A 25,056-nucleotide genomic window follows, 5' to 3' on the forward strand; every position below is an offset into this window, starting at 1 on the left:
TTTATCTACACCTCCTTCTTAGTGATCGCCTCAGATTTAATAAGGGAAGCCAATGAGATGTAATGGCTTTTACCTCATCAGTGTGAGTAAGCGTCCCTCATATTTTGCGCTTTCAATCTATGAGCAATTAACGTCTTTTTATATTTGACTTTGCTCTCCTGAATGTGTCAATAGTGAGCATACACAGTTTACTCTTTATAATCAACAGTGTTGACACAGCATTAAAGAATTTTGAAAGTAGGAAACCAGACAGACTAGCAGCTGAGGGAGGGGTGTGTGTGTGTGTGTGCGTGTGTGTGCGGGGAGGGTTGTGACAAATGTGGTGGGGGGGGGGGGGGGGTCTTTGACAAGACTGTGGGAGAATACACTGGATTTTTGTTTGCATTTTTGAGTGCCACAGATAGGGGGTCGGGGCGGGGAAGAGATTCCACGGCGCATTAAGTCCGTCTGAATGGGTTTTCACTCTGGCATAGTGCGCTCCAGTTTTCATAACAGCATTGAATCACCATTTCCATTTCTCTAATTCTTTCCATCTTTTGTCGCAGGCAGCAGACTTGGCAACTATTGTTTGACACGTTGGTTGTGCCAGAGAGAGCTGTGTGTTTGTATGTGTGTGTGTGTGTGTGTGTGAGAGAGAGAGAGAGAGAGAGAGAGGCAGAGAGAGAGAGAGAGTGTTGCAACTGGCTAATCCATAAGCCATTAGAAGCGACTGTACCTTACAATGCTGTATTGAGTGGAAGTGTCTGTGTTCTTGTTTCTCCCTGGCAGCATCTATTCCCCAGCCTATCCGAGGTGTGGTTGGAGGGTAGACTGAGGGCCTCGCAGCTGCCAGAAATAACTCATTAGAGACTTTGCATAGTGATGCTGTTGGATCAAAACATGGCCTCCTCAAAAAGTCGCATTTTAGGAATTTAAAAAACACTGTTATGTTTAGAAGGATGAGCCCATACTTTGTGAGTTCATCATTGATTTGATGGGGGTTTCATGAAGTCATTTAGAGTCACGATGCTACACGCAAAGGAGCATGATAAGATGATTAAAAAAACACCCAAATTGATGTTACAAGGATTTTCTGCAACAGCAGCAATAAGCTTCTTATTAATCCATGGGCACATATGCTAAATTAATTGTGTTTTTTTTTTTTTTCTGAAGATGGAGTTGAGACAATAGGCCATAAAGTCAAAAGTTGATGTACCTGAATTTAATTTGTTCCATAGTTTGACGAGTGGATCTGCAGTTCAGAGAGTCATTTTTACACCGAGGGGAATCACGTCAGAAACTTTTCCACTTCAAAACCATTGAATCCAGCCTTTGAGGCACTTTTACTAATTTCCATTATGTCTCAGCAGAATTATTTTAGAGGGAAATCAATGCTATCAAGGTGAGCTTTGGAAGAGGTACTGTTGTATTAACATTCATAAGAATATCAATCAACCAGCCACAGTGAGTGAGGCAGACGACGGAGAGTGTGACTGAACAAAAGTTTCAATACTCTTTTTCCCAGAGGGGCTTTACTTTGGGTTTCTCTGTAGATTGAAATCCAGTTTGGACCCCACCCCCCACCCTCGTCCCTCCTGATCTTATTAGCAGTGAACTCCCGGGACCTGTGATCAACCATGCAAGGGCACAATGTCATTGAGAAATGCCACAGTTAAAGATGTTCGATTCTCGACAGCAAAAGTCCAGTGGCTTTCAGGTAGATGGTGCTATTAAGGTCTGGGGCTCCATTTATTTGCAAAGTCTGAACTCAGAGTGCATTTCAGTTTGGAATATGATTAAAAGTTAAAATTAAATCTGCTGCGTACTTGAAAAATAATGATAAAGATTACCTTTAGCTTTTGATATATCACAGAAAATCAATGAGGCTCGTTTTCCATACATCAGAACTTTGGCATGGATTCGGTCATAAGCTTCTAAACGTGCATGTGCATGGCAGCATTTCATAAATGAGCCTCCTGGACAGTATCACCTCTGTTAACCCCCTCCCTTCTGTCTTTGGCTGTGAGGAAAGCTGTCATTGATAAAGAAGCCAGACCTCACTGCAGATGACTTCCAACTTGCGTCATCTGTCAATCTCCATTAACCTCAGCCACTCAGTGTGAGCAGCTCAGAGCAGAAGCCAAGAGCCGCAGACAGGGAGGATAAACGGGGGGAGGTGGTCGCCCAAGCTGTATGAAGGTGGGAAAACATGAATATGGGACGGTCATGTCACATCTATGGAGTCGAAATGATTTTTCATGAACTACCACTGAGATGCCCTTGAATAAAGTAACACCTATTTTTAATTTCTTTTGGGCTCTCTTTTAAATTAGATAGTTTGTTTTATTTTTAAATCAGCCTGGTCTTTAAGTAACTATCCTATCTTAAGTTAAAAGGTTATACCATTTTTTTTTTTTTTTTATTTAACTCTTTTTTCCCCTTCTGTCACAGGAAAGAGATGAGTAACCATCTATTCAAAATCAAAGAGAAGTGAACCATTATCATACCAAATATCATAACCTTGACAATTTTGAAAAGTCCCACACTCACACCATGGAAAGATCTTCAAGTCGTGGCATAATGTTAATACAGATCAGCTATGTAGAGTATACCTTTTGTAGAAACTATACCTGCAGACAGCAGTGCAAAAGACAGTGCAAAAAACATTTTATATTAAGCATTTTAAATGTACATCATAATTTACATCACAGTTTTTAATGTGGGTTACATGTACACTAATCAGTAATGTTTACTTTAGTTATCTTGCCTATACATAACACGTTGAAGCTGAATGATTTAACAAAGGTATCCAACCACCACTACCTTTCACTATTCCTCGGGATTAGTTGTCACTGAAGCTATTAAAAAAAAGTTTACATTATGACAAGAAGATGGTCATTAATAATTTATATTTTCTGATCATTCACACAGAAAGACAAAGGCGAGGCAGTTGAGCGATCCCAATTTTTGAAGTTAGGAAAGGATGCAGTCTTCAGTTTTGGAGGTGTAATAGAAAGTATGAGCAGCATAAGAAATGAGTTTCTCAATAATGCTGCACAGTGCAGAGGGACAGTAGCCTGGCCATATTACCTCCATACATATTCTCTAGGCTGTAGCAGTGTGCATCAGAGCTGCATGGCATATCACAGCACAAGTTATAAGGGAGGTGAATAGTGCATAGGAGAATACTGAATACCTTGTCTGGGTGTGTGTTGTGCCGTTTTCGTCTCTTGTTTGTTTTCACCTCTCTTTTCACCTCTGCTTCAGCTTTTGCAGATACGTGTTAGGTCAGAGTCTAGATTTTCTGTCAGAGCACCAGGGCCACCCGAATGTTTCTGCCTGGTCACTTTCCAGGTGCCCACCAGACTGTGACCGAGGCTCGAGGTGGGAGGGATGGGGGGGTGGAGGAGGGGTCTGGCTGCTAGGGCCGGGGCCAGGCAGGCTCCTCAGACCCCTCAGTGCTCCATCTGGACTGGGGAGGTTGCCATTTAGGAGTGTGGGGAGGGACCGGAGGAGCAAATAGCTTCTTAATCGATTGTAGCCTTCGTAAAAGCCACTCCCTCACCAGCCCTTTAAATTACATGTTGCCCCCTCCCCATTCTATTTAAGGAAGCCGCCCGCCTTTCTCACGACTGTGTGTGTGCGTGTGTGTGTGTGTGAGAGAGAGAGAGTAAGAGAGACATAGGGCGGGGGTGAATGGTGTCGACTAGTTCAACTCTCAGTGGAAAACAGGGAATAATGATTTTCACTCCTCAGGAAAGGCGAGACTCGCGTGCGGATTTCTTCTCTGTATTTATAAAAATCAGATTACTGCAGGGACCTTGTAACTCATGTGGTTAAAGATGGCATGAAGCAGCACAGCGTCGTCGTGTTTTTAACAGCAAGCTGGCCCTTTGTGTGTGCAGAGAGCACTGATTCCAGAGCAATGAAACATAAGCCCTCTTCTCTGAACAGCAGACACAATACCGCAATTAAAAAAAAAAAAAAAAAAAAAAAAATCCCAGCCCCGTCATTAAACATGGAATTTGTTACATTCAAACATGCCATGTGCTTTTATAGAGACCCGGCAATGTTGTAATGTGATCGTTTCCCCAGCTCCAGTTTCTTGCATCTATTTTGAGCCTGATGCCCAATGTTTTGTCTCGCACTAACAGGCGCTACTGTGTAGTGTGCACGGGTAATAAATGATGACTCACCCGACGTTACTGCTGATTGTTGGATCCATTTCCTAAGACGTCTTTGCTTCTAACTAATCTGCCCCTAGGGGCTCTTGAAAGGAAAGTTTCAGTCTGTATTTGCTTGTTCTGTAGAACAATTTTGTGTTCTTTTCACGAAGCATTGAATCACCCCCTTTGTTAAAAACAAAACAAAAACACCAACAGCACTAGCTGTAATGGTGTTGCATAAAAGATCCTGCAGAATGAGCAGTACCAGTGAATGAGGCCACTGCTTGCAAGCGCTCCTGTCAGTTTTCCTTTGCAGGCCTCGCAGGAATTGTAAATGTCGTCACATTTTGAACAAGACTAGCTTTTTGCTATTCGCTGCAAATGAGTTTCTGGGTGCACTTTCCTCTCACTGCAGGGCGCCACAAAATTTATGACTATTTAATTTGACTTCAGGGGAGACAGAGACAGAAACAGGAATTAAATGTTGTAAAGATGCGAAAAGCAGATTAAATATTGATAGATCAGAAAATAGAGGTTTTCTATTTACTCCAAGCCTCATCAGCATATCTTTCCAAAGTTTGACAACATCTGGTGTCCCTGGATCCCGTCTGAGTGTGACCTTTCACTTGGAGCTGCACCACTGAGCACACACAGCTTCAGGGGAGGGAGAGAGAGGGAGCGACTGAGCTTAGAGCGAGGTGAGAGAGCGAGAGGAAGAGGTGTGCCAGGTGCTCAGCTGGAGGTCCTGTCTCCTCACAGCCAGTGTCTTGTCATGGTCTTACCCCCTGAACAAAACATGGCGGGTGTCTGACCAACCCATACTGCCATGTCTGCTCTGCAGCAGTCTCCATGTAGCACTCATAGCCTTCTAAAAGCCTTTTTTCATTGCGAGCCGTGCTTTCTCTCCATTCTGACTGTGCATCCTAGATGCTGAATGCTGCCACACAGGTTGTTCAGTGACACATTTAATTTCAGACTAGTGTGAGACTGATGTAGTCAACAGTGGACTGATTAAAAACTGGATAGCAGCCAAGCAATATTGTGCACATTCAATATCATGAAAATTTCTCCCTGACCATAGTTAATGATTAGTACCTCATATGGCTGACTTCAAAGTCTTCAAAAGCCTCAGGGTCGTCAGGTCGATACAATCGATAACCAAGCCTGCCTGTTCATAACTTAAGGAGCTGCTAACCCACCTAAAGAAGAGAACAGTGTGTATTTCAATGGCAAGTTTTAGTTTGGGTGTCTGTGTCTCATAAAATTGGTCAGACTTGAAGATATTGACGTACAGGCACAAAATACTGGCCACGGGCAACTTCAGTCCAAAAATATAAGTGTCAGTCTTCAAAAAACACCAGCAGCCACATCACATTTTCACTGTCCAACGGCCTATTTGAGGTGACTGATAGTTGGGTACAGTCTAATAGTGTTGCAGCAATAGGTTGCACATACAGTATGTGATTGACTGCCAGTGGGTCATCTCGCTCAAGTTCAGTTGCGGCCAACAAATGACCGATGTTTTTCTGCTCGTAGAAAAGAAATGGACCTGCAGTGCCTTTCTCTCGAGTTGTTGATGGTGTATAAACATGGCAAAGGTTGTGTACCATTTACAATGTTAGGTTCACTCCTCTGTTATCCCCCCACGTACAGTGTAGACAGGTGTACAATGCAGTACTGAATCAGCACCAACAGAAATGTTCCCATATTGGTCCCTCTAAATCTTATCAGATTGGGGTCCCATGCATGTCTGTTTGGGGAAACTGACAGGAACCATTATGAATCCCTGCTGTGTACAACTATCTCTGTCCCTGTTCAGCTAACTGGAAAACTATATATGAAATGCCAAATCTTGGAGATGAAATTCAAGAATGTATGGTGGCATGGTGGCCCAAAGAGAATGAGAAATGTTCAAAATGGGGATCATTTGGAGGAACTAGTATAATGGTAAATCATGTTGGAAACAGCACATTTTGCTTTAGCTTTACAGCGGTCATGTATAGTACAGCAAGGGCTTGGTAAAACTTCACAAGATGATGATTCTTGGATTAACATGCCTGTGTGGTTCTATACATTAATACGGTCGCTTGTATCGAAGCTTGAATCAAAGCTTCAGACAGGAGGCTAACATGTCTTTCATTCTGTCTTGCAGGAGTAGCAGCTCGAGTGTGGTGGCTCTTGTCTAATAAATGTCAACCAGCCCTGACATTTGTATGGGTCTTTCTTCTCAACCAAAGGTGAGTTTTTCCTCTGTCCAAACAGATCAGGTCTGATGCACTCCTATCTTGCCAGTGGATTCATGTAACACCTGGAGCGCCCAACTCCACAGCAGTCTGGCCTTGTCTTCGATTACTCATCTTAAATTGAAAACATGAGCTGGTTCTTTCCCCAAAGTGAAGCCGAGGGAGCACATCCTAAAAATACAAGTCAGAACAATGGATTACTTTCATTTCACGAGTTTAGGACTTTGGTTAACTCCAACAGCCAGTCTCATGCTGACTGTGTTCATGGATGAATTTCCAAAAAGTTGAGTTATTGATAATGTAGAAAGCAGAAATCCCCAAATAGTAGAAATAATATCTTTATAGATTTGTTTTCAAACTATAAGGATTATAACAGTTCTTATTTGTAGGATGTGTTGAATTTTTCTCCTTTTTGCAGATCTCCTGTACAATTTATGTTGGGGTTTTTTGGGGTCCAGCACTTCTAATCTCCCTTTCCCCAATCAATTTATTACATTTTGATTACTTCCAAAGCTACCAAGACAAGATTGAGTGTCCAGGTTCTGTCTAAGGAAATTAATAGTCCATGTATATTCAAAAAGATTTGACTTTATTACTGCCAGCGGCTACATTCCAAAGGAGAATAAAATTGATTTGCATTGATTATCTAAGTAGCTGCTACCTTTTTTTGGCACAGAGCTATGGTAGCAATTCACCATTGAGATTAATGTGGGACAAGTGAGTTCTCTGAGCTCATCTGTTAAATTCTCATTTACTACCATGAAATAGAATGGTTTAAAGTGGATCAATATACTGACAGACACAATCACCGCTCCTCTGTCTTTTTCTGGGTTTCTCACACAGATCCTAAGCATATGTGCCCAAGTTTTGTTTTTTTTTTTTCCCCCAAAAACAACAGCACCTTTTTGGGTCTTGAAATATGCCCTTGCTTTCACTGTATTCTAAAGCACTGATGTTCCTGTTTCAAAGACGTAGAGCAAAAAGTTTTGTTGCCACCTGACAAACTATTCACGCCTTGATGTTGGTTGCCTGGGAGCTGTAAACTGAAGTTGAACCTGTTTGTGGAAGCAGTTGCTTCGCTGCCAAAAAAAAAAAAAAAAAAAAAAAACACAAAAAGAAAAACTAATGGCCAGCCTATTCTTTGGTTTCTTTGACAAGAGGACTCTCTTTAGCCCTTGATTTACTGGAACACTGAGTTGCTGTGTTGTTCCTTTTGCTGCTGAGGTTAATCTTGTTTCTGGCCACTAAAGCCGGTCATTTGCGTATCTTGGCTGGAACTGAATCGCAAAAAGTGTATCTAGACTCCAGCTGATGATTTTTTTTCTGTTGGTCTTGTACTTTTGTTTAATAGCACTGAGCTATTGGCCTGGCTGTTCTCGTGCAGCAGTACATCAGCGGAGAGGCATCTGTGCATCTCACCCAGGAGTTATGGCCTGGCCTGGGATGAGATATCAGCTCTCAGGCCCGATGTGGGGGAAAAAGATTTAAACACTTGCAAAAAAGTTCACACAAAATGCAAAGACAGCCAGGCTCTGACATGCGGTTATTGAAAGCACTGGTGCTCAGAAGATAACGCTCCCCTGCAGGCTATGTTTCTCCCCCGATTGGTCCCTTCTCTTCTATCTCCCTGAGAGGCAAGGATGCTGGGAAAGAAACGCTCTGTGATTCCTCGCTATCATCTCCCGCTGCACCACCTCTGACCATCTAAATGTGCTCTGCTAAATGCACAGGCGTTACTTTGTTATTCTACCTACATATTTCCATTTCCACAACTCAAATGCCCTCCACAATGGGTCCTTCCTTTATGACTCATCAAGGTGGGAATGGGTAAAGCCATCTGTGGAGCGTCCGTTTTCAGCAGATTGGCTTTAAGAGGGGTCAAGGCACGGGCACACACTTGGCTGCTCCTTAAGTATACTACAACTCAGCCTGCAGTCATGCAGTGGATGATGGTTTAGTACTTTTTAAAATAGAGGCTGTGCTTATTATTTTTCAAGGTAGTGTTTTATTCCTTGCAGGTGACCTTTTGAGAGGTCTGTTATACAATATAACAATCTGATGCACAAAAAAGTAAGGCACTTTTTGAATACTGTTGTGCCTTTAGTCAGTAAAGATTCAGTTGTGACAGGCATGCCTTGTGCTTCAGACACAGTATGAATTACGCACTGCCCTAGGTTCCAAATTGAACATGTGTCCGTAGTAGCCATGTAATGCATTACATCACTGTCAGACAGAGAAAAATTAGCAGAGCCTGGAGGAGAGTAAGCAGCCTCTTTTAGTTTCCTGGTGACAGCAACGGTAGCTAAATGTTCCATTTCAGATGGGACTCCTTGTCTTCTTTCTCAGGACCAAGCAGAGCAGTTGCTGTCTCCTCCATTTTTATTTTCAACAATGCTATCTCCTTTGTTATTTCAGGTTAGCTACCTAATGCTACTTTGATAGTTGCATAGCAACAAAATGATCCAAGGCTCCTCGGGCTATTTGAGTTCTTGCTCTCTGTTACCAGCGACATACAGCTGTGCTGTGTGTTTGAGCAGAAGAAAATTGCATCCTGTGTGATCACGGTGGAAGAGAATCTTACCCAGGGAGATTTTGTTTTTTCTGTTTTTAATAACCACGTTGAATGTGACCTTTTTAAGTAAAACTTTAGCAGCTGCCCTTCGGTTGTATATAACCTTCTCATGAGCCTTCATTGCACCTGCAGAAAAGTCCAGGATTTGACAGGTTGTGTTTGCGGGAGATTCGGCTCGTAACCCCTACTGAGGAAATGCTCGTCAGACGGGGTTAACAAACAGGGCTGACTTAAGGACAGTGCACTTTCCACTTTCCACTTTCCATCCAGGAGTCTCTCCTCCCAAATCAAGGTTACTTTAACCTTAAATCCTTAGCTCTCCAAAATGGCATTGGTTTAATTAACTCTCAAGAGCCTCGCTATGAAAGACCATTTTAATAGTGTGGGAATGCATATTAATCTGCTGGCAAGGGGCCAATTATTGCTGACTGTCATCGCATGTCCATGCTGTGTGTGGACTAAAACGACCTATCCAAGCCTAGCTTTAATGCTTTAAACTCTCCTCAGCTCATTTGCACTTCATTAAAATATTTTTGTCTTTTAAAGTATGCATTTAGATGATCATTTCTAATCAGATATTGTTTTCTTAGTGGTGGCATTATATGATAAGTATGGAGAAAAAATCTTATCTGTCACAAATTGTGTTTTTTTTTTTTGTTTTTTTCTTGATGATTTTTATACCTTCATGCTGACCCCGAATCGATATTTTATCCTGGCAAGTGTTGTTTGTGTTATGACCCAAACGATTTGGTTCCAGTGGCGTTGAGGGAATCACAAAGATCTGAACGAGAATTAAAGACGGAAAGAAAAAAACACAGCGTCCAGCAAACACACAACAGAATTTGATGTTGAAGCCTGGAATAAATATTAAAAGCTCAAAGTGAATTTGACTTACGTGTTTATGATTGTCATTGGAAGTATGATACAATTTGACATCCAAAATTGTAAAAAAAAAAAAAAAAAATCGTAACATTGAATCGGAATACCTGCAAAATCACAATAATTTCAGATTTGCAATACATGTGGAATTGGCACCCGAGCACCGTGAATCGAATTGCATGGGGAGGTCCCTGCCAGTTCCCATAACTATTATATCATCATTCAAAACTGTCATATCTCAAGGAAACCTTAAAATCCTGTCTTTGATTTGAAATTAGGCACTGATGTGGAGATGCATGGTAAAATCTTACTGTCTGTATGCACAGGTCTGCATAGACAAAGATGAGATTATTCTTCTCACACAACGTGATGCCCAACCACAGATTAATGCAGCTGACATTTCACACTATCAAGCCAGGGTCAGGTGTTCACTCTCACTCCCATTCTGTAACTGTACGCTCTCATCGCACTCTGGGACACTTTGGATGAAAGTGTTCACTAAATGGCATATATTGTAACAAAGTAACTTGGCTCGGACCCATCCCACACTCCAGCTGAATGGAAATGGAAATTGTTCCAAAAAGTTTGCTAGTTTGAAAGTTGCTACATTTCCTGACAGCGGTGTTGAATGTGCAGAGGAGGACTTTTAATAAGGCAGCCTGAGCCAGGAGTCACAGGGACTGTCTCTAAGGGCCACAGGCCTGTAGCCATGGACTCACTGGTTTGCTCACTAAACTAATGCTCTACCCCCTCCCTCTCTCTCCCTCTCTCCCTCTCTCTGTCTCTCTCTCTCTCTCTCTCTCTCTCTCTCTCTGTGTCTCTCTCTCTCTCTCTCTCTCTCTCTCTCTCTCTCTCTCTCCCCTTCTCTCTCTCTGACACCTTTGGGGAGCTGGTGTTTTGTTTTCATTTGAAAGAGGCACCAGTGGCCCACAGCCCAGTGATCCGCAATGGCCTGTTTTCCAAATAATTAAGATCGAGGAGAATTTATTAAAGTTAATCATACGTGTTTTTTTTTAAAGTGCAGATACATACACATCCATTTTTATTTTGGTGCCTTTGCTACTCATTTCCCATTACATTTTTTCATGTGATTAAAAGGAACAATGTCACAGGAGAACTGCTACCTCTAGTGACATTTACAGTAGATCATGTAGTCTGGAAAATGATTTCTTGTCATCTAGTCCCTCAGTTGCACAAAGTGTTCAAGTTGTTTATAGCTCATTTTGACTCGTAAGACGCCAGAATAAGCCTGAGGCCTCTGTTTATCATTTTGTGCACAGAGTGCATATTAATGGGCCAGGGAATAAGACTTTAATAAGTTAATGCACAGAATGTGAGAGAAGCTTCTTTTATGACCCGGTTTGACACCTCCTTACCTCAAGTGAGGTGGGAGAAGAGCTGAGAAGGTTTGTCACTACATGGCAACTTCAGTCTGCAGTGGGATTTCCAATCCTTTTTGGCAATTACGGGTTTGTATGATGAAGCCTTCATGTGTTTCCCATCCGCATGTGCTGTAGTTACAGCTCAAATTTTCATCCTAACATGTCATTTCCCACATTTCATCCGGAGCAAAGCACTTACAGTGAAAAAAGGCATTTTCGCCCTATTTAGAAGATTGCATGTTTGGCGTTATTGAGGAGTGAAAAAATGAGTGTGTAGATGGAGGTGTGGTTTGAGCAAAGCTGTTATTTGCAGAGGCTCCAGACATGAATGTGGATTGGCTGTGTTGCTTGCTCAGGCCAAGGTTACAGTGTATTTCCTGCCACTTTAAATCTGTTCACATTCTGTCAGTGGTGCTACATAGTGAGACCAAATAAACGCTCTGGGACCAACTGCCCCATTTCAGTGGAATTGTTTGTATAGTATTCAGGCATATGTTTACAGTAATAACTACAACCTCCTGAGGTGCAGAGAAAGAATGTGCACTTAGCCGCGGTACTCCTTGCTTTGTGAGGGACAATTGTGGGTGTTTTATTAAATGGTCACAAATTGTGATACTATTCCAAGAGAACTGCCGTTGTTATTTTGTGACATTACCGCATTTTCTTTTACTCTCTCTTTTACATTTTCTCTTACACGCTGACAGAATAATGCACTCTGTGTTTCCCTTTGGAATTTTGATACAGATATTCTCGCTATCCACTTGCACCGTATTTCGATTTATTTACTTCTTTTTCAATCAAAATGGATCCCTCCAACAGTAATATGAAGTAAGATGAAATAGGATGAAACTAATAGCCGCTGTGGTTGATTGGGATTGCTGCAGGCTACAGAAATATTATGATACTTGTACATAACAGGGAAAACTATGTTGTAAATACAAATATAACAAATTAGATAGGAAATAAATGAATGAAAGCATGGGCTAATGTGAAATGCACCATAATGAAGTGAAAGCTGTAAAGCTGCAGCCGTAAAACATATTGTGGCAAAGACTGAATGAATAAAAATGTTCAATGTACAATATGAAATTATATCCAAAAATAAAATCTATTCCGTTTATAATAACTGAAATAGTGTCGTATAAGCAGAAATTATGAAAACATATATGTTGCATTTTGTCATTTTGATATTTTTCTAATATGACACCACAGCTCACGATTAAAGACAGTTGTATTATTCAATTTAACAAATGACCTGTGAATGTTACGTTTCCCAATTTTTTTTTTATTAAACTGGCAGCATTGTGGAGATTTGACCAATGCCCCTTTGAAAAATGATCTCCCAAAACAAACAGATGTAGGACTCCAGTCGACCTCCTGGTGTAAAGGGTGTCACTTAACAAGCAGGTTTTAATGAATGCTCTTATTAGTTGACAGTACGCCAGCCAGCGAGTTGCCAAACAAACCAAAACCTCCAGGCCTCCATTGTTGCAGGTGCCAAAGCTGTAGTACATGGCCGAGTTATAGAAATGGCTCTCACTCCTACAAGACTTGTATCATCTAACCATCAACTTAGAAAAAAAGGAGGTTCTTTGTGTTAGAAATCAACATGAAACTTTTCCAGACTGAGCTGAAATAACTGCCCTGGATCTTAAAGAAGCCAGTCAGGAGAAATATGTGTTAGATTCTCCACCACAACCCATTAAAGGAGCTACACATTTGCATTCTCCAGCGCTGGCGTTTTCCACACACTGGCAGGCGTCTGTCATACTCGTGTCCTTCATACGAGTTTGTTCCCATGTTATTTGCAACAGTAATCTGCTTATATTGTATGCCGCGGCAGAGCGTGCTGTTTATTTCCAGAGTGTGGAAATGATGCCTGGTAGCGCCGCGTTGCCCTTGCTGTGCTGTTTGAGACTGTATTGGGATGCGTGGCGGTGATGCAGCAGAGGGTGGCGGCGGCGTGGAAGCGGTGAGCGTGACTAATCCGGGGATTTCCTGTGTGGTGTGTGTGTGGCTGGCTGTCCTTCACGCCTCACACCTAGCTGATGCGGACCGCACACCCACGGCCTCGCGCCGAGGGAGGGGAGAGGGAGATGCTACAGCTCCAAAATGCTGTGGCACAGGGTGGAGCTCATTAGCACCACATAGACGCTCATTTATGGGCCCATCAGGAGAGAGCTGCAAAGTTTTAGGTTTACTGCTTTAGTTGAGAGGATACTCCTCCACCTGTTTGTATGAAATGGGCTTTTCAGTGATGGTCAGAGCATTTTGCACCACAGACTGGATACTGTATCGAGGCAGATAGCTCAAGAAGATGAGCGATACTTGTTAGAGAACGTGATCAACTGAGGGGCAGGAGAGCTGGACTAACAATGGCTTGCATATTGTAGCTTTAATTTTAATCTCAAGCACGATTATTCATCATTTTTTATTAAGCATCATTTTCTTGGCCCAAATAAGGGTTTCTGGATCGATAAACAAGAGTATAATGAGAGTGTAAAATAGCTAGCTTTAGCTACAACATGTCCAGTGCTTATATTGAGTTTTGAAGCCATAATAAAAAAAAAAATGTAAAAAATGAAATGCTAGCCATACTTAGCTCTGCATTCCATCATTTCATGGCTTTGTGAGGTCAGGATCACAGCTTCATTAACTTCATTCTACGTCATTTACTTGTACATTACTTCACCTATTTGAACCCCTTGGACTCTGATTTACATTAAAATTACTTTAAAGTTAGTTTTTTCTTCTCTCCATAGTTTATGACAACTTCACATATATTACATACATAGATATTCTGTATGTGCTGGTTGCATCACTGAAGCCACACACGTTTTATGGCTGCATCAAATAGAAAATATCTCGATGTGTTGTGCATCCTTTTATGCACATTCCCTGTAATTCAGCAGGACATCATGGGATCGTTGGAATCTTTGGGGTCTCCACTAGAATATAAAATAAAGTTCTGCGGGTTTGAACAAAGCTGCATTTGTAAGGAGAAACCCATCGATGGGACTGGCAGAGATTTTAGCTATGGAAAATTATGGAAGGGTCATGCAATTGTACATAAAGACTGCATATCATTTTCTGTGTTTAACAACTTAGTCTACACTAAGAATTATTTGCAAGCACCAGGTGACTAATGCCTGCTGAGCACATGCCGCGCACACTCCGACCTGTTCCACTTTTCATCGGTTTCCTTGTTTCACTTCCACTGGAGCAGTTATCTACACTCGAGTTTAAAATGAAGTTCTGTAGGTTTGAATAAAGCTCAGCTGCGCCACAATGAGTCGGAGAGGTTAAGAATAGACCAAACAGAAAAGAGTAAAAATGGATCCAGATAGAGTCTGAACGCCTAAAAAATGGTACACTTGAGAGGACTATTGAAAATAAAAGGTAGTTCATTTAAAATGTATTCAGCAAGAAATTCTGAGCTACTTTATAAAAAGAAACAGCCCTGTTCAATCTAATCTTTCCCATGGAATGCAGCATGTGGGGATTTATATATCAAAACACAGTCTTTTCATTAAAAAAACAACAACTTGTGGGATATGTGTTTCCATGGGTGGGGGCTTTTACTGCTCCATTTTTAACACAAATGGCATTTTTCGCTTTTTATGGGGAATATTTAAGATAATCCCAACTGATCGAAGCTTATACTGGATGTTTTTTTCTTTCATTCTGTGCAGTCATTCTGCAAAGTCTGTAACCTCAGTTAATTGCCTCAGTGGCCCTACATGGATACATTGGCCTTACATGTAGTCTCTGCTTCAAGGGCAAATGGGTTCATTGTGGGCGCTAAGGCAGCTGGCAGTTAAGGCCCTTTAGAGACCCTCTAATTCTGTTTCAGTACTGTATTTAATTTCCATTGCCCTGACACGTCTCCCTCTCTTATTAAAACAAAACAAAACAAAAATAGCATCTGACAAATAATACGTGAGAGCACTGAAACAAAGACTCGCCCTCTTAAGTGCCAAAGGAGAGTTATTGGGAATTTATTAGTGTGTCTGTATTAAAGGGGATGCTTTGTTCTCAGTCAGTTACAATGAGGAAAATTCAAGTTGCCTCCTCCTCAGATTGCCTCCCAACTGGATCGAGCTCCTACACATTTTATGCCAGTGTGGGTATGCTAATGTATTAATTGGTCGTGTGTGAAAGGGAAAAAGGATTTGGAAAATGCTGCAATCCAACTGATTAAAATCTTTTCACACAATTTTAATTCCCTCTAATTGTCACTAGAGATGCTTGGGAAATGTTTTGTGTTGTTGCCGGTCGTATTGCAGAGTGCTCCCACTATGGATCGACTGCTCTTAGCTTGTTTTTGTTTTTATTGTTTTTTTATTAGACATCTCATAATGTAGAGCACTTATAAAGATCTGGTGGTCCTACATGAATTCCTAGGTTCATATTGTGTATGTTGCCAACTTTTATGTTGACAAGTTAACATCTATCTTCAGCTTTTATTATCAAACATACAAATGAGTATGTGTAAATCCACCTTTGAAAACCATTATCCAAAAAAATAATACATACAAAAAGGTACATGGCAATACAGGTCAGTAAAATGAAATAAACTGACACAGAAATAGCATTCACACACAACCTCAAACTGAGATAAAAGTACTTAGTAAGGCAAAAAGGGTGAAAAAAAAAAAAACACTTAAAGTCAAATACAGATCCCAGATACCCCGATATCAATTTTTGAAGCCTGATACCAATATTTTTCAACTGCAGCTACCTTTGTCAGTATCTTGAAATCTGACCGTTTTGACATGATGATGGAAAGTATCCAGTGTTTCTCCCAGAGTTGTATTCTTGGCAGGGTGGAAAAGTCTTTAAAACAACATTTTGACCATGGGACACCAAAGCTCTCCACTGAAAACAGGATTTTGCCTCAGTGTTGTCCAACCTGCAGCTGCTTGGGCCGGAGGTCTCCTTTCAAACTTTTTCCACCTCTCTGAGCTCGGTGTTTTTTTTTTTTTTTTTTTTTTTTTTTTTTTTTTTTTTTTCTGTTTCTCTGTGTCTTTGTACAAAGAGCTTCCAAGGCCAGAGTAAATCTCTCCTCACTGACTCTGCCCATGACAGCTCCAGATTCAGCCTGCTACCTTCATGCTTCTCTTTATTGTATCTGAAACCTGAGAATCATTTTCTCTGCCAGCTGAACATTGTGTGCTCCTGCTGCTTTCATCTCTTGACAACAGCCCTCTGTTGATTCTGTGTGAGTTGTGTCAGTTGAGGCGTACCATAGCATTTCGGCATTATTAGCTCGTATTAGGTCGTCTTCAGCAGTATATATGCAGGCGATTATGAATGTGTATCTTTCTGTGTGTGTGTGTGTGTGTGTGTGTGTGTGTGTGTGTGTGTTTTAGTGTGTGTGCATGTTTCTATCTGTGTGAGTGGGAGGAAAGGAGGTTGGCCTCCTATTCTCAGAGATAAGGCACAAGGCCGCTTATAATAAACCCAAGATCAGGATGACCCGTTGCTTCTGCCCAACCATGCAGAAGCAACAAAAAGAGGGAGAAAGAGGAGGGGTGGAGGGGTGCGTGTGTGCATATGGATGTGTGTGCATGTGTGGGGTGCTACTGGAAGCCCTCAGCTACCTCACACCAAGCCTGTCTCCAGCACGACTCCGCATCTCGCCGTCTCCCCACAAATAAAGAGGAAAAACAGAAGTATTACAGAGCGCGAGGTGATTCAGTGGGAGACTCAAAGCGCATATATTATTAAGACTGAAGCGGCAGGGTTTTGAAGTTATGGTAATGAGGAGCCTTTTGCTGCTACAAATCTGTCATTTGAATAATTTCTCTTCCATCCCTCCTTTTCTCCCTTCTCCTCCACCTCTTTCACCCTACCCCCCCTTTCTTCTGCTCATCTGGCTCTCCTCCTTCTTCTTCCCCTTCGTCTCCATTCGGCTCCAGCCTCACATTCAAGGGCACAGCATTGGCATGCGACTGTGCAGATGCTGTGTAAGGGTGGTGATGGTAGATTAGACAGCAGCAACAGAAAGCTCAGCACAGGCCTCTGACCGGAGGCTTCTCCTCCCACATGCATCCTGAGTAACCGGAGTTCATATTTTATTTGCCTCCCCCTCCCTTGCACACATACAATGCTGAATACACCGCATACATAGACAGCCATCGAGGTCCTTATGGGCACACACACACAGTCCTCTACAATCCTCCACACATATTTAGCTCCAAATCACGGCATCTTAATTTCACACAGCAAAATTGGCTTGGCAAAATTGTTAAAAATAGTTTGAAATTTGTTATTCTGAGCGGTTTCTATCACCAAAAGACAACTGGAAATAGAGGCTAGGCATTAAGAAGGAGCCAAGCTGCCTCTGTGGGATGTTCCACGCATGTGTGGATATTAGGAATCGATTGATATGGTTTTTTGAAGTCCAACAGCAATACTGATATTGTTGGATTGAAGCTACCAATTTCAGGGCAATTTCATGCCCTAAAAAAAAACCCCAAACATTTCAAGTATTCAGTGTTTTTCCCCCCAGAATTTTATTCTTGTCAGGGCGTGAAAGCTTCTGGAAAAAAGAAAACAACACATTTGGACAATCATTGGACACTAAAACTCTCCAGGAGGGTGTTACTACAGTGATAATAATATTATTCATACATTCTTGTGAGGAGTTTTATCCAAAAAAAAAAAAAAAGAAAAAAAAAATTAAAAAATCATATCAGAAGTAGACCACTCTGAGTTGTTGATAGAGAGCCAGTATCAGCTTAATACGTCTGCCACACAGTATAAAAGTATTTAATTTAGTATCGGTATTGAATTATGTGTGTAAGGGTTATGCTATGTTATGTTATGTTACGTTATGTTATGTTGTATTTGAGGATAGGGTTATGTTATGTTAGGTTATGTTAGTTAAAGTTAGGTTATTACATGTTAGATTAGGTTAGGTTAGGTTATTATATGTTACATTCAGTTACGTTGGGTTACATTAGGGTATTATGTTACGTTAGGTTAGGTTATGTTAGGTTATTATGTTTTACATTAGGTTATTATGTTACGTTAGGTTATGTTAGGTTAGGTTAAACTGGGTTAGGTTATGTTAGGTTAGATAAGGTTATGTTGGCTTAGATTGGGTTAGGTTATACTATGTTGGGTTTATTAAGTGCTCTGTTAAGTGATATTATTACGTGCTTTTGGGCCTCAAAACAAAACAAAACAAAACAAACAAAAACATATTACTTGATTCCTAATATCAACCCAATACAGTGTTCCTGATATACATGCTGCATATAAATGCATATCAGAAAAATACCAGACCACAAGTTAATTTGGGTGTATTAAAACAGGAATGTGCAGAGGAAGACATGCATTCAGTTTTGTCACTGAGAGTGCTGCTGCCACTATCAGCTGTACCCTCCCTCCTCCATACAGCCATACACTTACACAGTCACCAGAGTAGGCAATGAGCACTCACACATATTTTCCTAAGCACTTGACAGTGTCATCACTTTCAAACTGTTCATGGCCATTTCTAAGTGGTGCTGTGTGTCAAATGCTTTCTGCATAATGTGTGTGTGTATGTGTGTGTGCGTGTGTGTGTGTGTGTGGGTCTCCATAGTCTCTTGCAAAACGCTCTCCTTTTTACATAAAGTCTGTGCCTCTAGTTTAGATAATGCTGCTTCTCCTTTCTTTGATGCATGTAAATGTTTTAGCCGAGGTTTACATTCGCCAAAAATAGTTTTACTATAATTTACAACTTTAATAATTTGAGTATCAGATAAAATGAGTGCACACAGTGATGTAACATAATTAAAATATCCAACACTGAAAGATCAAAGTGTTCTCTGCCTATTGTAAGTGCAGATATATATTCACAAAGACAGCAAAAGTGTGATTATATTAAATATAGAATTTGTGAGGAAAACGGAAATGGAGGAAAAATGAGAGAGAATTTTCGGGGGAAATGATTTTGTAGTACACACACACACACCACACACACACACACACACACATACGCAGCCAGCCTCTTGGGCCTGAGCTTGGCAGTAGTCTAGTCATGGCTGTTCCTATGTCATTATGCTTCAGACTATGTAACTCCCTCTACACCCTGGCAAGGCAGAGTGCGATGAGTCAAAATAACAACAAAAGCAGTCGTGGTCGGGCTGTGAAACCTTCCAGTGCTTCCAGTGTCAATAAGCTCTCCCACACTAGATTTGGTGAGCTCCGCAAGTCATTTTGGACCGCAGGCGCTCTGATTGCTCTTATTGATTTATGTGAAGGAGTGCCGGTGTTTATACTGTTGTAGAAAGAGCGTAAACCTGAGGCAAGTGGATGAAGCGGGCTTTGATTGGCAAAGGTAGTAATAAGTCAAAATTGTAGGGGCCGGCTCACAGAGGAGAGTGCTGTGTGTTATTGTTTGTGTACAATTGTTCGTCCAAAGTTATTTTTGACTGTGTGTATTCTATCCTCATGAGATCCACATGTGCTCCTAAGCTGATATATTGGTTTATCGATATTTGTCTTTTATGAAAACTCAGATAATGATCAATTACTGTCATCCAACTCCACTGTAATGAGGGTTTCTCCTTATTTTACAACACCTTCAGGGAAGTAAAGCTATAACCGCTGCAATGAAACCTGTATTACTTGTATGCATTAAAAGACCATGCTAGTGATTTTGAATGTTTGGCCCATTTAACATTTTCCCACATTTTACACTACAACAAACCACTTTGCAAATCATGCAGGGGTACAAAAGATTTCACAACATGTAATCAAAATCCCTCGATTTTCTAAAATATGAATTTTGGGTTGAAACAGCCACCAAGTCGTCACCATTGAAAAACCACGGAAGTGATAATTGGCTGTGTAAAGCAAACACTTCCCCAGGGATTATTTTCAGGCGGAGACACCATTTCACTCTGACCAGTTTCAAGTTATCAGAAGACATCAGTGCTGCTGCATTTAGGAAAATTAATGTGGACAACTTTATTACGGTGATGGAATACTGGTGTGAAGAAGTCTCTGAAAATTCACTTTCATATTGTAGTGGAATGAATGGAAACAAATGGCTGGATAAAAAGGGAGGAAAAATTATATTGGAGCTCTAAAATATGACTGCTTGCTTTGGGAAAAGTGTATACAAAACTACTGGCTCAACAATGGAAGACGTGGCCAGTGGGAAATGGTGACGTTAGATGAGGAGGGCAAAACATAGTCCAGCGAGGGAGCATTACGCTGCAAAAGAGGACAATGCCCGATATAAACATTGCATCATTATCTAAAAATACAGCTCCAGTGCATCGTCAGTGCAGCCGACGGCCGCAGTGCAAGTCGAATGTGGACCACCATCCTCCCAACAAAGCATCACATTTGTGTTAGTCAGAAAAGGCTGTAATGGTGTGTGTGCAAGGCAATGACTCAGAGGCTCAGAGGCTTCGCTTTATGGTGGAAAAGGACATGATGCCTATAAACATGATGGACCGTGAGGGATTTCGCAAGCCACTGAACTGATGTACTGATGTTTCATTCGTTCAGCTGATGGTCAAGAAATGTGCCACCGGAATTATTTAAAGAAAACTTAAACTGAGAAAAGTATGTGCATTTTGTATCTCATTAAGTATCAATGATTAGGCAATTACTGATTGTTAACATATTCAGTACATATTCAATATACCCACCTAAAAGAATTTCATCAGTCTGGCATTGAGAGAAGATTTTTAGCATCTTGTGATAGTCTATGATGGTGTCTGTGTATTTGTGTGACGTAAAATCTGTGGTTCTTCACCACCTGTAGCTCAGCCATCATAATTATAATTCTGGAGAACATGGAGTTAGCTTCGATTTAAACAAGCCTGACCTTGAAGCGACCTGCAGAATTAGCCTCCATTGTGTCTGTGAGAAACAAAAGACCAGTGTAAATGAAGAGCACTTACAGTAATACATGAATAGGAATGAGTAGGTCAAAAGGAGTCTTGTTCGTGGATTATATGGCTCATTGCAATTCGGCTACGTACCTGCAGTGTAGAATGTAAATGTATTTATCTATCTAGGGGGGAAAAAAAAGCTTGAAGCTTGCTTGCTGTTTTCTGCTTCATATTCATACGTTTACATACATTCACATCCAGGAAACTCACCACTGCAGCCACAGTCTGCCATGCTCAGCGTCACCCTGCCAGTAGATACTGAGTGAGGGTAGACTGTTACTCGTTCACTGTCCTCAACCACATCTCCCCAGCCCTTATATCAGCCATTGTCTGATTCTTTTTGTGTGATGCTTTTTTTTTTTTCTTTTATCTGCTGGATGAGGAACAGACGGGGGGATCAAAACTCAGCAGTCAGAGGTTTTCCGGGCAAGGGCTGATTTAGTTTGATTGCCAACGGATGACAATTTCTCCCTTCACTGAATCCCAGTATGGGCCCACAGCTGGGCCTCCGGCTGCAGAGAGAGAGAGAGACCACCCAGGGAGGGGTGAGGGGAGAGAGGGGGTGTGTGGGTGCCGGGGGCCTGTGACTCATGCCCATTGATTCCTGTCATCCCATTCAGCAGTTGACCCTGTAGACTGTAGGCTGTGACTCACCCGTCTCACCTCCTGGGCTATTGTCATACCACCACCAGACTCCTGGATCCACAGTCAGGCCTCCGTCTAATATTTTTGTGAGACTGGCCTCTCGACCACAGCAGTCACCGTGTCCGAGTCTTTACCGCCTTGAGGAGCAAAAGATGAAGGGAATGATCAGCTTGTTTGATCATTTAGTGGCCGAGCAGTAACATGCATACTTGTGTAGAATCTGAATCAAAATAAAGCAAAAAGCTCCAGAGCTTCCCACACAGAGCCACTTGAGTAATGATCAGTGATGTTATCAAACTGTATCCTATTCCTCACATCAGAAAGGGGCAACCCTGGTTTATATTCAATATTTAATGAAGAGCCCACTGATATATTGGCTTAAACCTGGTCTTCACAAACAGATAATATGGGACTACTGGTCAGAGTGAAATAGAGTGAAATGAGACCTTGTGGTTCACATATTGAACAGGCTTTCTCTCTTTCTCTCTTTCTTGCGCTTTCTTTCTGTGCATCGGCCAGGGTTCAGCAGTCCCTCTGTTCCTCCTCACCTTCATTGTCCTTTTTTTCTTTTCTCGCTAAACATCGGTGACGGCATCGTCGCTCACATGGATCCCCCTCTGTTCTCTGCATCCCTGAAGACCGAGAGTCACCGCTGAATGCGGGTGGTGGTGGTGGTGGTGAGGGGGGCACAAGAAGAGGAAAACAAAGTTCGGAAGTGTTGGTGTTACTTCCCCTGGTCTCCAGGGATACAGGAAGAGAATCAATAGTTTTTCATTAACCTGCCTTCCTCCCTTTTGAGTAGGTATAGCCCTGGGTGCTGCTGAATGCTCCGGCAGTGATAATGTTGGGGGAAGATGACTTTCTCTCTCTCTCACCTGCACTGTTGTTGTGACTGTTGATTAGAAACAGCATTATTAAAGCAGGATGTGAAAATGGAGGACAAAAACAACAATTTTGTTGAGATGATGAATTGTTTGATTTGAAATGCATGTATTATGCAACCATCAATACCTATAATTATGTAAAATAGTGCAAAACTTGAGAAAAATAGTTATACTAATTACTGAAAAACCAGTAAGGGTATATTGAACATCGTACAGTCGGTCTCTGTTGCTGTCTTAATCATTATATTTCTCTCTCTCCCTCTCTCTCTCAATTTCTCTCTCTCTGACAGAGCAACAGTATCAGTGAACATCCCTGTCTCTGAATACAGTGTACCCAGTCTGTGGGAATGACCTTGCTTCTTGTACACTGCCAACCTTTTCTCTGTAACAGATTAATCTTTCTTTTCCATGTGGGCGTGCACTCTGCAGCCCATGCGTTGCAAACACTAGGCAATACTTTGCCTCTTTTCCATGTTAACATTTTGTATTAATGTTATTTGTTGGGCTCATGGTTCTCCCAAGGATTGTAGCTGACGGCACGTGTTCAAGAGTCTGTCACAACTGACGATAATGAACTTTTGTGTTTGGTTCATGCACGCCTGCCTCAGCCGTTGCAGTTGGTGTTGTCAACAAATGCAATGTGATTGAGGTGCAGTGCAAAGGGCCTTATCTGGGCATGCATAACCGCTGCTGCTTTTCATGTCGTCTGCCTCATAGGCATGTCTCCACTGACACCATACACTCTGCGAGTGCTAGCAGGAAGGCCAGCCAGATTCCCCTTGTCTGTTTCACAAAACCGGGCAACAAAGGGAGGCCAAACATGGAAGTGATGCAGAGAGGCTGAATCATTTTTCACAGTGAATGACTGGTGAAATAATGAGTTCAAATTATCCAAAATGGAAAACTGATTCAGAGGAGATGATTATGACAGCCAATGAAGGCTGAAATTGAGCAAATGATTAGGAGTGAATGCATTATCAGTGCTTATGCAAGTGTGTGTGATACATGGAGATACGCTTGTTGTACAAAAGGTTAGTCCCAGACCACAGCAACAGCAACCACAGCAGGGAATTAAGAAATTGTATTGACATGGAGCCCACGAGGCAAGTGAGGAAGCAAACTCCCGCAGCTCGCTTAGCCAACAAAATCCGGCCAGGACTGTCACATTTTACCAATGAACCAGAGTTTTAGAATAGAAAGGCACCTGTGAATGGTGGTTGGTAACCTGCCAAAATGGTTGGAAGAGTTGACAAATTTACCAGCTGCGTCCAAAATTTATCAGAATTTGGCTGGTGGCAATTTCCTACCCTGAAGAGGAGATGAAGGCGGGATGATTGCCATGGCATTGTCTGGATCCAGATGGCGTAAGACAGAAGGGGATGCAAGCGCTTTATCAGCAGCCTATGTTCCATAAGGCCCTCCAAGGCTCAAGTACAAACAACAGCAACCATATGTAGGTTTGCCAAAGTTTGCCATTCATTTTATTGTACACCATGCTGTCCAAACGCATGCCGTCTATACAGTAACAGAACGCTGAATGCTGAATATGGATGCAGAGAGTGAAATGTACAGCATAGTCCACTATCATGTAAGAGATTAACTCTCTTACAAGGGTCTCTATCCCCCAAGAACCTCTTAATATTATCCTCCGTCTTGTATTGTTCCCTTCTTGTTCTTTTGTCAGTACATCCAGTGTACATTCTCAATATGTGTCTGCACCAGTGTCACCAAGATAAAATTGTAGTTTGTGTTTAGAGACTCCCATTCCAATTCGGATTCTGATTTAATGTGTTGTGGAGTCCCAAGGAGTCATCTTGCTTGGAGAGTTTGTGGCAACGGGACGCGTGGTGGTGTCAGGCTCCGTGGGATGTCCCAGGGGACTGCATGCAGAATGAACTCACCTCGCAGCTCCCTGGGAGATCGAAGTCTGTAGAAACTTGACTCCACATCAGCACGGATAAATCTGACAAGCTCCGCTCATACATTATACCCCACTGCGTGTGCTGTGCCCTGGAGGACGCCCCAAAATAAGACGCCTGAACTCAGAGCGAGGAAAACAAGAGGGGGCATCTGCATAACTGCGACTTGTGAATGTCAGATTCAACCTTGCGTGACTGATGTGAAGAAGTCAAAGGAGAAGTGCAACCACCGTCACTTCGTATACCTCCTGTGATCTTAACGCTAATTAGGAGTTCTTTGTTTGTATCAACTTACATTTGGGATTTACAAGGAGTCTGAGAGGGCTGTTGCAGATTTAACTGTCAACACTTTGATCAAAGCGATTAGGGTGAGGCCTCCTGTCTCGGCAAACAGGATCTCGCCCCTTTCCAGCTAAGATGCAAGCTTAATTTGTTTTGGTGAAACACTACAGCTGCTTTCTCTGAACCAGCTGAGGTATTTCCCA

At 41.8% G+C, this 25,056-nt stretch overlaps 1 protein-coding gene across 1 annotated transcript in view; it reads left to right on the forward strand.

The window, feature by feature from the left end:
* The window catches only part of arvcfb (ARVCF delta catenin family member b), a 237,752-nt gene that overhangs the window by 44,549 nt on the left and 168,147 nt on the right, over window positions 1–25,056 (forward strand). Inside the window, exon 2 of the mRNA XM_030059900.1 lies at window positions 6,298–6,382. The gene's annotated coding sequence lies outside the window, so the exon portion shown is untranslated. The remainder of the gene's footprint in view (window positions 1–6,297; window positions 6,383–25,056) is intronic.

The sequence above is a fragment of the Myripristis murdjan genome, chromosome 9 (genome assembly GCF_902150065.1).
Source record: "Myripristis murdjan chromosome 9, fMyrMur1.1, whole genome shotgun sequence".
NCBI lineage: Eukaryota > Metazoa > Chordata > Actinopteri > Holocentriformes > Holocentridae > Myripristis > Myripristis murdjan.